At 37.0% G+C, this 13,544-nt stretch overlaps 1 protein-coding gene across 3 annotated transcripts in view; it reads left to right on the top strand.

Moving 5' to 3' along the window:
• The window catches only part of CDH20 (cadherin 20), a 241,767-nt gene that overhangs the window by 91,645 nt on the left and 136,578 nt on the right, over window positions 1-13,544 (top strand). The gene's annotated exons all lie outside the window — the stretch shown is intronic.

Here is a 13,544-nt window from a genome sequence, read left to right as displayed (position 1 = left end):
GTTGTGTAATATTGCTTTAGCTAATCAGGGTCTCCTGTGTTTCTGTATGAACTTCAGCATCATTTTTTCTATATAGGAGAAGAATATCCTTGATATTTTGATTAGTATAGCATTGAATCTGTAAATTGCTTTCAGTAGTATAGACATTTGGATGATATTGATTTTTCTAATACATAAACATGGGAAATTTTTCCATTTTTGTATCTTCTTCTATTTATTTCTTTAATGTGTTATAATTCTTATCATAGAGATCTTTGACATACTTGGTTAAATTTATTCCAAGGTATTTGATTTTTTTGTAGTTATTATGAATGGGACTGTATAATTTCCTGTGATTTGTCTTCTAAGTCAGATTCTTCCTTCTGCTTCACCGATTCTGTTGTTAAAGCTCTCCACTGTATTTTTTACTTAGTCTATTGAATTTTTCATTTCCAAGATTTTTTTCTGATTTCTCTTTACGATCTCAATTTCATGGGAGAAATTTGTTTTCATGTACAGATTTCATTAGTTCATGCATTTGCTTCTGATTACTTCTAAGTAATCCCACAATCAATTTTTTGAGTTCCATTTCTGGCATTTCTACAGTATTTTCATCTTCATGTTCTAGTATTGATATGTTGTGTTCTTTTGGGAGCATCATGTTGTGTTCCTTATTCTAGTTTCTTGATTTGGTGTATTCATTATTTGGCATTTGTGGAGATACTCATTGGTTTCTTTTTATTTTTATCTTTGGACTATGTGGATTAGTGGAGTGTCTGCTTTCAGTGAATACCTAGAGGCGTGTAGTAGGTGTGGCCAGGGAGCTCTGTTCAGTGCTCCAGGATGAAGGCACTGTCCAAGGTGACACCGAGGTTGAGCATGGTAAATCTCCCCTTTTCTTTTTTTCTCAGAGGAGAGGTTTGTTCTGCTATGTTGGCATAGTCTCAGCTCATCTCCTTGCCTCAAAGGAGATCACTGCCTGAATGTTAGCCACAGTGGATATAATATTTATCCATGCTGCCACAAGAACTACAGAAAGAATCTGCGCAGTCCTCTGTAAGCACAGATTCTGCAGCAATGACCCTCACAATGGAATCAGGAAGCCCTGAGTGTGTGGAGCTACCCACAGTGGCTGTCCAAAGTCCCAGCCACATCCTCAGCCGTCCTACACATGTCTTCACAGTCCCAGCACAAAAGCCTCCCACAATCACAAGCACACAGGCACCTGTCAGGTCCCAGCTAAACTCAGGTGTCTCCATTCAGCTGGTTGCTGAATGTGTGTGGTCACAAGCTGGCACAGCTCTTACATATGTACAAAATGGCACCTTCTCTCTATCAGCTTGTTAGAGGATGCCATTGCAGTGTGATCAGGGAGAAAGAAGTGTGCCCCGCCCCGTTTTTTCTCCTTTAGTTTGGCAGGTACACTATGCCCCACAGAGCTCTAAGCTGGATTCTCTCCAAGCTCTTCTGGCAGCTTTATTGCCAGTGGCTTAGGCTGCTGCAGACTGGTCTCATCTCATTGCAGAGCTGGTGCTGAGGTTCTTGGCTGCTGGGGTCGAGTTGTGCATGTCCACACCCTTCACAGAGGTCCACAGTGTTCCTCTAATTTGTGTGGAGTTTCCTCTGCTGTTTCTTCCCTAACTCTTCCCTGAGACTGCACTCTGTCCATGTTGTTTAAACTGTCTTCTAGACTACAGCAGTAAGCTCCTTCCCTATTCCTCCATCTCAATCCAAATCCCTGAAAAATATTTTTTAAGAACTGCAAAACCAAATATATGACAGAGTTTGGCCTTACAAGTAATTAAAGTTAGGTACAAGGGTGATCAGCTACTCCAACATGGTGGTCATCATGTTGCAGTATCAGCCAGCCTACACACAGCAGTCAGCACAGGGGCTGTGATCTGAGAAAAAGAAAAGAAGGCTGGTGAACCTGCCGTAAGTGCACTAAGGGAAGCAGGGAATGGCAGACATCTTCCCTGAGCCTCATTATATTCGACATATTCATTATATTCTACAAGAATGACAGAGCTGGACCACAATCCCTAACTGCACCAACATTCTGATTCTGTGTCTGCTCCACACCACTGTGAGGCAGACTCACAGCTTACAAAATGGGAATACCACCCATCCTAACATGACTTAGTGTTATCAATGATTTCAAAATAAAAAAATTTAATGATATCTAGAAGGTAACATTCTCTTTAGAGGACTATGGAATTTTCTAGAGGTTATTAAAATATAATGAGACAAGTTTAATAGCATGAAACAGTATAAATATCCTGTTGAAATGTGAGAATTATAAATACTGACATCACTAATAAAGCCCCTGTACTTCTTTAGCACCACCCTACTCTAAACTATCCACTGGTTTCACTGGGAACTTGAAAATCTGAGGTATGCAACTGACAGGAAAATAAAGACATGTACAGTAAAGCTTATGAGCTATCAAGCTTATATTTTATTTTTAAAATATATGAAACACATATGAACAAGTAAACACATGAACAAGTAAGGTGACATGAAATAAGTAGTTACATGTACTTTAAGGCTGTAAATTATTACAGACTTCCTGGAACCTTAAAACCTAGCATATAATTTGACCCAATAATTTTGCTTAGGGAAATAAGTAATGTCCTTTCCTTTCTTCCAAATAGCAAAACTCCTTATTAAAGCTAAAATGATAAAAAAAAAATTACACATATATTACTTGAACAGGGAACAGAATAGAAAGATTCAGATACATAAGACCATTAATGTATTAAGCTGATGTTTAAAATCAACAGGGAAACGATGGAATGGAAAAGAAGGGGCTTGGAGATACATTGAAATTCTTGGTCAAAAGTAAACAGATCCCATCCTCATGACATTAAGCAGAAACAAAACTCAAACGAATTAAATTTCTTAAAATAATACCCCTCAAAGAAAACATTTTAAGATTTTTATTGATTTATTTCATTTTATCTAAAAGTGTGTGATAGGGAGAGATCTTCCAACTGCTAGTTCACTCCCCAGATGCCCACAGCACCCTCAGATGGGCAAGGGGCACAGAAATCTGCCAGGGTCTCCAACATGGATGTTTGGGACCCAAGTACTTGAACCACCACCTGCTGCTTCCCAGGGTGTGCATTGGCAGGAGGGTGAAGCGCAAGAGGAGTGAATCACAAGAAGAGACAGGAATCAAACCTGGCACAGCAATATGAGATGTTGATGTCCAAGTGATGTTTTTTTTTTGTTTTGTTTTGTTTTTTTTAAACTTTTATTTAATGCATATAAATTTCCAAAGTACGACTTATGGATTACAATGGCTTCCCCCCCATACCGTCCCTCCCACCCACAACCCTCCCCTTTCCCCCTCCCTCTCCCCTTCCATTCACATCAAGATTCATTTTTGATTATCTTAATATACAGAAGATCAGCTTAGTATACATCAAGTATGGATTTCAACAGTTTGCTCCCACACAGAAACATAAAGTGAAAAATAATAGATGATTTTTTTTTAAATGATGATGAAATCAGAGCAGACCTATTGTCATGTTTAATCCCAGTGAGAGTCAAGTTGGGAATTGATAATTACTTTTTTTTTTTTTTTAACAGAGGATCAGTTTAGTATGCATTAAGTAAGGATTTCAACAGTTTGCACCCCCATAGAAACACAAAGTGAAATATATTGTTTGAGTACTCGTTATAGCATTAAATCTCAATGTACAGCACATTAAGGATAGAGATCCTACATGAGGAGTAAGTGCACAGTGACTCCTGTTGTTGACTTTACCAACTGACACTCCTGTCTATGGCATCAGTCTGCACCAAATACTCATCACAAATGGCTTTTTTAAATTAATCTTTGAGAGTAAAAAGTCTTTCTCAGGCAGATGACTAAAATTTGGACTTACAATTAAAAATATTCATACGTCAAATAATACCATAAAATAAAAGATAATATGACAGAATGAAAGAATACATTTTGTATGCATACAGAAAACAAGTTGAAAGGTTTCCATAAGTCAAAAAGTTGGATAATTCAATAGAAAAATACACAAGGGATTCAATGAGGAAATTCACTGAACTATAAATATAAATGGACAATGAACATTGAAAAGATGATCATTTTATTTATTTATTTATTTTTTTGACAGGCAGAGTGGACAGTGAGAGAGACAGACAGAGAGAAAGGTCTTCCTTTGCCGTTGGTTCACCCTCCAATGGCCGCCGCGGCCGGCGCGCTGCAGCCGGTGCACCACGCTGATCCGTTGGCAGGAGCCAGGTACTTATCCTGGTCTCCCATGGGGTGCAGGGCCCAAGGACTTGGGCCATCCTCCACTGCACTCCCTGGCCACAGCAGAGAGCTGGCCTGGAAGAGGGGCAACCAGGACAGAATCCAGCACCCCACCAGGACTAGAAGCCGGTGTGCCAGCGCCGCAAGGCAGAGGATTAGCCTAGTGAGCTGCGGTGCCAGCCAAAGATGATCATTTTTTTAATTTCTAAGGCAAAAGAAACAGTTACATATGAATTTTTGCCTATATATTACAAATTTTGTGATTTTTCACACTCAGGAAAGTTGAAAATTGGTAATTCAGTCCATTGCTGAGGTGTAAAGTAGTAAAACTTTTTAAACAACAGTTTGACAATTACCTATTAAAATTAAAAAGCCGCAATCCTATTACTCAGATGCATCTCCTCTAAGAAAATATACTAAATATTCAACATGTACACAGAGATATATGTTTGAGGAACGTTTTGACAGATTTTGTTTAAAATAGGAAAACAGGTCAACACAAAGTAGTCCAACAGTCCATCTACGTGGAGGATACAGATGGAGCAGAGACATGGAAATCCAGCTGAAAGAGGTGTAGAATCAAAAAAAGATTTAAAATGGAAAAAAAAGTTATAATCAAGCTATTGCTCCAAACTAATAGTCCACTTATAATGCAATACTTTACAGCTATTAAAGTGATGATTTAGAACATTTACTTAAGGGGCCAGCTCCGTGGCGCAGCAAGTAAACCTGCCACCTGCAGTGCCGGCATCCCATATGGGCACCAGTTCAAGTCCCAGCTGCTCCACTTCCAATCCAGCTCTCTGCTATGGCCTGGGAAAACAGTAGAAGATGGTGTAAGTGCTTGGGCCCCTGTACCTGCGTTGGAGACCTGGAAGAAGTTCCTGGCTCATGGCTTTGGATCGGCCCAGCTCCGGGAATTTTGGCTATTTGGGGAGTGAACCAGGGATGGAAGAAACCCCTCTCTCTCTCTCTCTCTCTCTCTCTGCCTCTGCCTGTCTGTAAGTCTGTCTTTCAAATAAATAAATAATTTTTAAATGCGTTAACAATGAATATTGCCTTAATTAGGAAAAGGTTCATGTCATGTTGATGAGAATGAGGTTACAACATCATACATACGCTCAGGATAGCCCATTTTGCAGTATACACACTGCAAGGGAGGGGCACACACCAACAGGTGAGCAATGGACATCTCTGGGGATCGGGAGAGGTTTTAGGAAAGGGAGTTACAAGATAATTTATTCTTTTTACTTTTGCTTCCAATTTTTCCATAGTAACAATTAACTTTTGTAATTAGGAAAAGGGAAGTTTAATAACAACAACAAAATGAAGTCAAGAGAGGAAGAAGGATTCCTGAACTGAGGCAGAGTGCTTTATTTTCTTTCTTAGCAAGCCCCAACGACCTACAGGGAAATACTTTTATTTTATACATACAAGTGTAAGATGCTTGAAGTTCATCGATGAGGCATCCACTGTACCACCCACACCCACATCCATTAATCTCTTATTTGGGAGGTTTGGGAATCTGTATGGCAGAATCTGTGAAATCCACATTTTGCTATCAATCTTAACCCCAGGGGTTTCAGAAAATAGCATCAATGAAATGTGCTAACCCTGGGCTTGGGAAGCAATCATTCTAAAAAGCATGTTTCCTTTTTATTAAAAAGAAAAGCAAAGAATGAATAGATGTTTCAGCTGTTATATATAAAAATACTTTTTAATTTAAAAAAGTATAATGGGCAAAGAATATAATGCACTATAAGAAAATGTTAAGGTTATAAGCTTGTGTGACCATGCATTAAAAAAAAAAAAAAAAAAACTCCTAAAAACTGTGACCATCCAAGGGTTTCTGTCTGAATGGGTCTTTGATTCCAGTGAGTTGGCACAGTGAAAGATGCCTGGCATTGTCCTGACATCACACCGGGGTGAAAACACAGAGTTCTGCTGACATCAATGCAATGTACTACAATCTGTTTTCTATATCCTGTGCAGGTGTTCTGAAAGGACCCCATTGGAGGAAATGCTAAAAAAAAAAAAAAAAAAAAAAAAAAAAAAAAAAAAAAAAAAGCAAGAAAATCCCTGTACTGAAAAGAGCAAGCACAAAGGCATTTAAATTTCCTAGGAAAAGCTGAAGTCTACTTAGAAATGTGATGGTAACATTAAGCATACTAACAGAAAGAAGTTTTTGAAGAGAACATACTAAACACTCTTCCTGTGTCACACCTTTTTATGCAAACTCCATACATCCTGGCATAATGCAGTATACTTAAAAAAGTTAGTTTGTCAGGAAGTCTGTTTGCAATGAACCTCGGCAGATCAAGAGAAATTTAATTGTAGACATTTCATCTCTCACTCTATTCTATTGTTATCATGCCTCCTGGTCTTAATCAAGAGTATCTTTATTTGAATTCTTATCAGTGATCAGTGAGTATTCTTGTGGACGTGATGGACTGTCCATCATAATCCAGAAACTAAACAGAGTATTACCAGATGAAGGTGTAGACGGTACTATGGATAGTGTGGGGCAAAATGAAAATAATGGAAAACCACCACACAAGTAAGGGACAGACGCAAAGGGCAGACTCCAAGAGGCCGAGGATACTGAATATTCAAGTGTAAGAAGATCTCAGAATGGAGATGCACAAAGGAAGCTGCTCAGCAAAATCAGTTCTCTCAGCCATGTGAATGCATTAGCCTCCTGTGACCTTCACATTGTGCACAACAGGAGCTCCAAAGGAATTCAGGGAATTTGAGTACTTCACCATTTGCTACTTAATTCAGCTTATTCATAGGCTCACATAGATATTAATTAAAAATAGTATAATATAGCATGCTCAAATTAACACTGGCTCCATTATATACAAGTGACACAATGAGTGACTTAGAGTTATATATGCTACTTGCTTTCTTTTATGAGCATATCCACATAGTACAATACACATCTTGTATAACAGCAATTCTATACTAAAATGTGTAAATAAAGGAACCGTGTAAGAATGAGACAAGTCATTAATAAAAGTGTTCTGCAGTTTGAGTTTTAACTTGATTAATGAACATCACTGCCAGAGAAAATGAGACATGAATTTTCCAAAATCTTTTAACTGAGCAAAATATTTTTTAAAAACATAAAGTGCATTAGTTTAACTATTTTAGAGTATATAATTCATTAATATTAAGTCTGGGGTACACCAAAAAGTACATGAAAATGAAATTTAAAACATTATTTTGAAAATTGCTGAAATACATTCAAGATTTTTAAAATTTTTATTACTATAAAAAGAACAGATTAATATGCATTTTCCACTAACCTTCTAATAAAAAACTATGCATGGGGGGAAGCTATTGTAATCCATAAGCTGTACTTTGTAAATTTATGTTCATTAAATAAAATAAAAAAACTATGCATAAATTTCAACATATTTTTGCACCAAAATAAACATCTTTTTAAAGAGGATAAGTTTCACATATTTTCTAATATTTATTTATGTTCCTTTATCTTTTTTCATTTCATTTGTTTGTTTATTGGAAAGGCAGAATGAAGAGACAGAGAGAGAGATCTTCAATCCACTCGTTCATTCCCCAAATGCCCACAACAGCGGAGGCAGGGCCAGGCCAAAGCCAGGATCCTGGAATTCAATCCAGGTCTCCTGTGTGGGTGACAGGGACCTGTTGCCATCCGGGGTGTGCTGCAGAAGGAAGCTGGATCACAAGCGAAGACAGACCTCACATCCAGAAACACTGATATGCGATATGGCTGTCCCAAATGGTGGCTTAACCACTATACTCCTAAACTTACCTTTTAATCCCATTTTCCACATATTTTTGAAGTATCTTCTTAAATTCACGTTGTTGGACAAACATCACCACCATCTATTTCCAGAAAGCTTTCCTCTTCTCACACTGAAAACAAAAACTACCCCTAGTAAGAAATTCTAAACACAGGAAGAATATCAACAAATGTTAAAAAAAAATCATTTAGCAAGTCAAAATTACAATAAAGAAAAAAGGCTGTGATGTGACATATTTCCCAAACTATACATATAATAACCTCTTTTGTGATTTTTTTGCTGTGTTTTAACATTTTTATCAATTAGTACTTGAATTAATTTAATATTTATCATGTAAGTAGCTTCCTGTCTTCATTTCACCCACACATCCAGGAAACGCAGTCATCAATTATCACCTTGGTCCAAAGGGCCTTATTTTTCATGTTTAAATCAGTCTAGCAATAATTTACAGGGGTGGGCATCGTGAAGCAGCAGGTTAAACCAGCACTTGAGAGGTCTGCATCCCATAATGAAATGCCTAGATTAAGGCCCATCTCAGCCCTCTGATCCAGCTTCCTGCTACTGCACCTGGGAGGCAACAGGCGACGGCTCAAGTACTTGAGTCCCTGCTACCTATGTGGTCCTGGCTCCAGACTTCAGCCTGGCCTGCCCCTCCTGGCTGTCGTGGGCATCTGAGGAGTAAACCAGTAGATGGAAAACCTGCTTCTCCTCCCTTCTGATTCTCTGCCTTTCAAATAAATTATTTTAAATAAATAAATAATTTACAAAAGAATAAAAGGATACTAAAAAGTTTATTTAGAATTTCGTAAGAAAGTAAACAGAGCAAACCTCATTGTATCAGGTGTATTTTGGTGCGCAAGCATCATAAAAGATAAAACAATACTGCCACATATCTTTTCTGTGAGTCTTGTCACAAACACTGCTATCTGAAGTCCTTCCTGGTTAAATGACAAATTGAATAAAAATACCATATTTTATGTGGTGTCCCTAGAAATATACTGTACAGTCTTCTGGCTTTTAGCTTAAGATTAACATTCCCAGCATCACTCAAACCTGGGACACTTCTGTCTGCCTCTGAGTATTTATCTTTGATTACTTTTAAAATTTTGAACTGGATTCCTTTATGTATGTCTGCCCTTGGTCATTTGGACAGAAAATGTAAACTTTTAAGTTCTCAGCTGTTTCACTGAAAGCTAAAATCAGACCACAAAGTGTTCTCAGTCTCCTCTTACACCATTCTTGAAAGATGATGCAATACTTTGAGCAATATGATTAGAAGATGGTGATTTATTTTATTACTATAGCATTATCCTACTGCTTCAAATGTGTGTATTATGTGATTCTTATGTTCTCTTATTATTTAAGTCTGCTTCGCCTACTTGTTAATAACTGATTAGTGATAATGAAATAATTCCCTAAGACAATGAAATAGCACAGGGTTCCAAGATATTTTTAAAAATCACTAAGACCTCATAGTGTATCTAGATTTAAAAATATTTAATGGACTCAGATTGAATTGGAATTTTTTACTGTTAAAATAATGGTAAATTTTCCCTTTTTTCTTTAGAGCGCTTCAAAGAAATAACGAAAGTAATAAAGCATCAGCCCCTATAAACAATTACAACTTCAAAAATATACTCCAAAATTCAAGTCAAACCAAATGGGCCTTGAGATGGTGTACCAATGAAATAGATTTAGTATCACTGACATAATTAGAAAACCAGTAACACAGTTTCAGTTAGAATTGTGTCTTATAACTCACCTATAGCAACAATGGCTTAAATAAATAAGTCTCATGCAAATGTCATCCAGAGATCGACAGTCTAATCTTAGGGATAGTGGTATCATGGTCATTAGGGAACAGGATCCCTCTATTGTTCTGCTCTGCCATTCTTAGCATGAATGTTTTGTTCTCAAGATCACCTCACAGTCTAATTCAGCTGCTGTTGCTCCAACCATCTCATCTATATGAGAAACAGGAAGAATGGAGGATAAGATTCATCTCATAGATGAATCAGCTTCTGATTAGCATCTTTTCCTGATAAACAGAAAAGGGCATTTCTATTTATCTCTTGGGCCAGAATTAAGATACATGACTATATCTAGGTGCAAGAAAGGCTGTCTTACAGTCCTTTAGTTAGTATATTGCCACTACCAATAATAAAATGGTTCTATTGGTGAAGAAGAAGAGACTCATGAATATTGGCTAGACAGCCAATAGTTTATGCTACAGCTACAGAAAAACACAAGGTGACCACATACATATGCATGAAAACAAAATAACATTATTAAACTTTATAGATATTGTTGATAACTGAAGTTCAAAACCCAAAAGCATTTCTCTGTTGATTAAAAAGCAAAAATATCTACTACCAGAAAAATGTTTTTCTCTTTGATCTCAATCAAATGAACTGAAAGTGACAACTATATTGTCCAAAATGATTCAGTAATTTAGTGATTTGGTATTATTTAATGTCACAGTTACAGTAGCATTTAAAAGTCAGACCCTAAATGAAAAGTGATGTGCATCTCACACTTTGGGAAAGGCTGAGATCATGAAAGGAGATTAGAAAGGTAAACAGAATAGAGAGAAAAGACGTTGCTAAGCCAAAGAATCCTAAGTGAGAATTTTGGAATTTTTAAATTTCTATTTATTTTTGCCTTGGAATTGACACATAATAAATTGTACATATCTATAGGGTACAGTGTGGTGACTGAATAAATGTGTATAATACATAAAAATCAAATCAAGATAATTAGAATGTCTTTCTCTTTATCATGTCTTTGTGTTTGGAGCCTTTCAACTCCTTTCTTCTAATTCTTCATAAAATACACAATAGATTGTTGTAAGTTATAGTCACCCTAGTTTGCTGTGAAATTCTAGAACTGATTCCTGCTAACTGTATGGTGTACCTGTTATCCCACCTACCTCTGCGCTCCCCACCCCCATCCTTCCTAGCCATTAGTAATCACTATAAAATTGGGAATTTATCCCTAAAATGGCATTTGGATGTTACCTAGTCACAGAATCATAACCTTATAAAATTGAAAACTATTTCAGAAGAAATTTTGAATACTGAGTATGAAAATTCTTTAAAAAAAGATTTCTTTATTTTTTGAAAGTCAGAGTGACACAGAGAAAGGGAGAAACAGAGGGATCGTCCATCCTCTGGTTCACTCCCCAGATGGTTGCAACATCCAGTGGTGTGCCAGGCAGAAGTCAGGAGCCAGGGGCAATGGCCCAAGCACTTGGGCCATCTTCCACTGTTTTCTAAGGCCATTATCAGGGAACTGGATCAGAAGTAGAGCAACATAGCGCTGGCTACCAGGATGCGATAGCTCTTTTTATAACATCTTGGGCTACTTGCTAGCTTTACTTCAGCCCTCTCACTGAAGGAGCTAATAATTGAGGATGGAGCAAATAATTGGCAACCAAACCCACTTTTAAACATTTGTAATCCTAGAAAAATGTTCCTTTATGTGGAATTTTTTCAACTTCTAATACAATTTATCCTATTTGCCCTCTGGCTCTATATAGAAAAAGTAATTTACTATTTTTTCATGTATAAATCCTGCATAAATTTTATTTATTCATTTTATCCATTTATAATTTCCACTTATTGTTGTTCATCATGAAGAGCCATTTGAACACATTTTTACATAAAAATACAATCTACACAAATAAAGAGCACTTTAACTCTTCCTCAATCCTGCTATTCATTCACTACCAAAGAGAGCCATTAATTATCAGCTTGTTATGAATTATTCCTTATCTTAATCTCTTTATGCATGTAGGCAAATAGACCATTTTGCTTTGCAGGTTCTCTTCATAAACTATAACACATGAATCTTATATCCCTGTGCCTTTATTTCAACTAGATAAATCCTGATGATCTCCTCACATCAGAACTTACAGATCTTCTTATTTCATTTTAACTACCGCATGGTAATCCATGGTTGTATCTTAGATACATCTTAACCATGATAAACCCTTAGGATAGTTCCAACTTGAGGCAATTAATCAACCTTAGAAGTGTCTTTCCCTATGTAGTTTTCTCAAAATTACAAACAAATTACCATTTTTTAAAAAATTAATCATGCCAAACTGCTAAGCAACACAACTATGATATCTTATACCAACTCACAGAAAATTGGACCCTCAATTTCCTCACACTGTCTATCAAATACTATCAGTATTTGCATCTTTTCTCAATCTGAAATAACCAGGCAGGGTTTTGAAGTTATATGCAATATTTCTATAAAATCTTTTTTTCTTCAAGCTTAGGCCTTGTACATCAAGCCACCTTCATAGGTCAAGGTTTCTAGACATTCTGTTATCTCGGCTTGCCTCCTGGAGATCGTCTATATCTCAATGGCTGTCTTAATACATATTTCCAAGAACTGATAATCGTGGTACAAGCAAGTGTAGTTTGACCTGACCTATCTACTAAATAAGACTATTACCTACCTTGTTCTGAACTGGTAGATCTTCATATTTTGTGAGTCACTGTTCTCAATAAGACTGTAATAAAAAGAATGAAGCCTTTATCCGGAAAGAAAAACACATGTACATGCGATACATGTGTACAGTGTGAGAAGTTTCATGAACCACAGACCCAAGGCCACTCACTCATTAATGCAGCCCCAAGTCACATTTATATTTTAGTAGTGACATCACATTGTTGATTCACAGTAAATTTGCTGTCAATGTCTCCAATCTTATTTACATTAACTACTCCATCTCTATTTTTTACTTTTCAAGTCTATGTGCTGAACACTTTGCATTATTCTTTTAACACATCATCTTTTTAAATTCTGCCTATTCCATCAGCCTGTTGAACTTCAGGTCTGCTGTCATCTAATTTATAAATGTCCTCATTTATCTCAATGAAAATGATTTAAGTAGGAGTACAACAACGTGCCATACAGACTTTTTTTTTTTCAACACACTGTGTTCCAGGCTCTGGAGTAACTATGCTGTGACCTAACACATACTCATCTTCCCCTGGAAGACATCATATGCAAACTGATCAACATCTTTGCCAAAATGCAGTACTTTTTGCACAGATTCCCACAGTCTGGCTAATTAGTAACCTAAACATCAAAGTAGAAATTGGTATGAGTTTGTCCTGATTTGTTCGTTTTATTCTTTCAAAACATTCATTAAGCAGTGTCCACGTGAGAGGTGCCGCGCCCGCAGCTGGAACTTCACCAGGACACAGGACAGAGCAATGCCTCCCCTTCAGCTGGCAGTCTAATGAGAAACTGCAAAGCTCCTTGCTGCCTGCTAGTCAGCAACACATTCCTTGCTGAGTGCTCCAAAGCTCCCAGTGTTTAAAAACACTCCTACTCGAAACTTTGGCCAGCTCTAAAAAACAAAGGGTGAAGGACATGGCTTCATCTTTCCAAACTCAAATGGCCAGTTAATGACGAAGTTTGGCATCATTTGATCAAGAATAAGAGTACATGAAATTAACAAAATGCTGTCTAAAGAAAGTTCA

The sequence above is a fragment of the Oryctolagus cuniculus genome, chromosome 10 (assembly GCF_051225735.1).
Source record: "Oryctolagus cuniculus isolate XC-2025 breed Fujian yellow rabbit chromosome 10, ASM5122573v1, whole genome shotgun sequence".
In the NCBI taxonomy this organism is placed as follows: domain Eukaryota; kingdom Metazoa; phylum Chordata; class Mammalia; order Lagomorpha; family Leporidae; genus Oryctolagus; species Oryctolagus cuniculus.
This window is presented reverse-complemented; position numbering and strand designations above follow the sequence as displayed.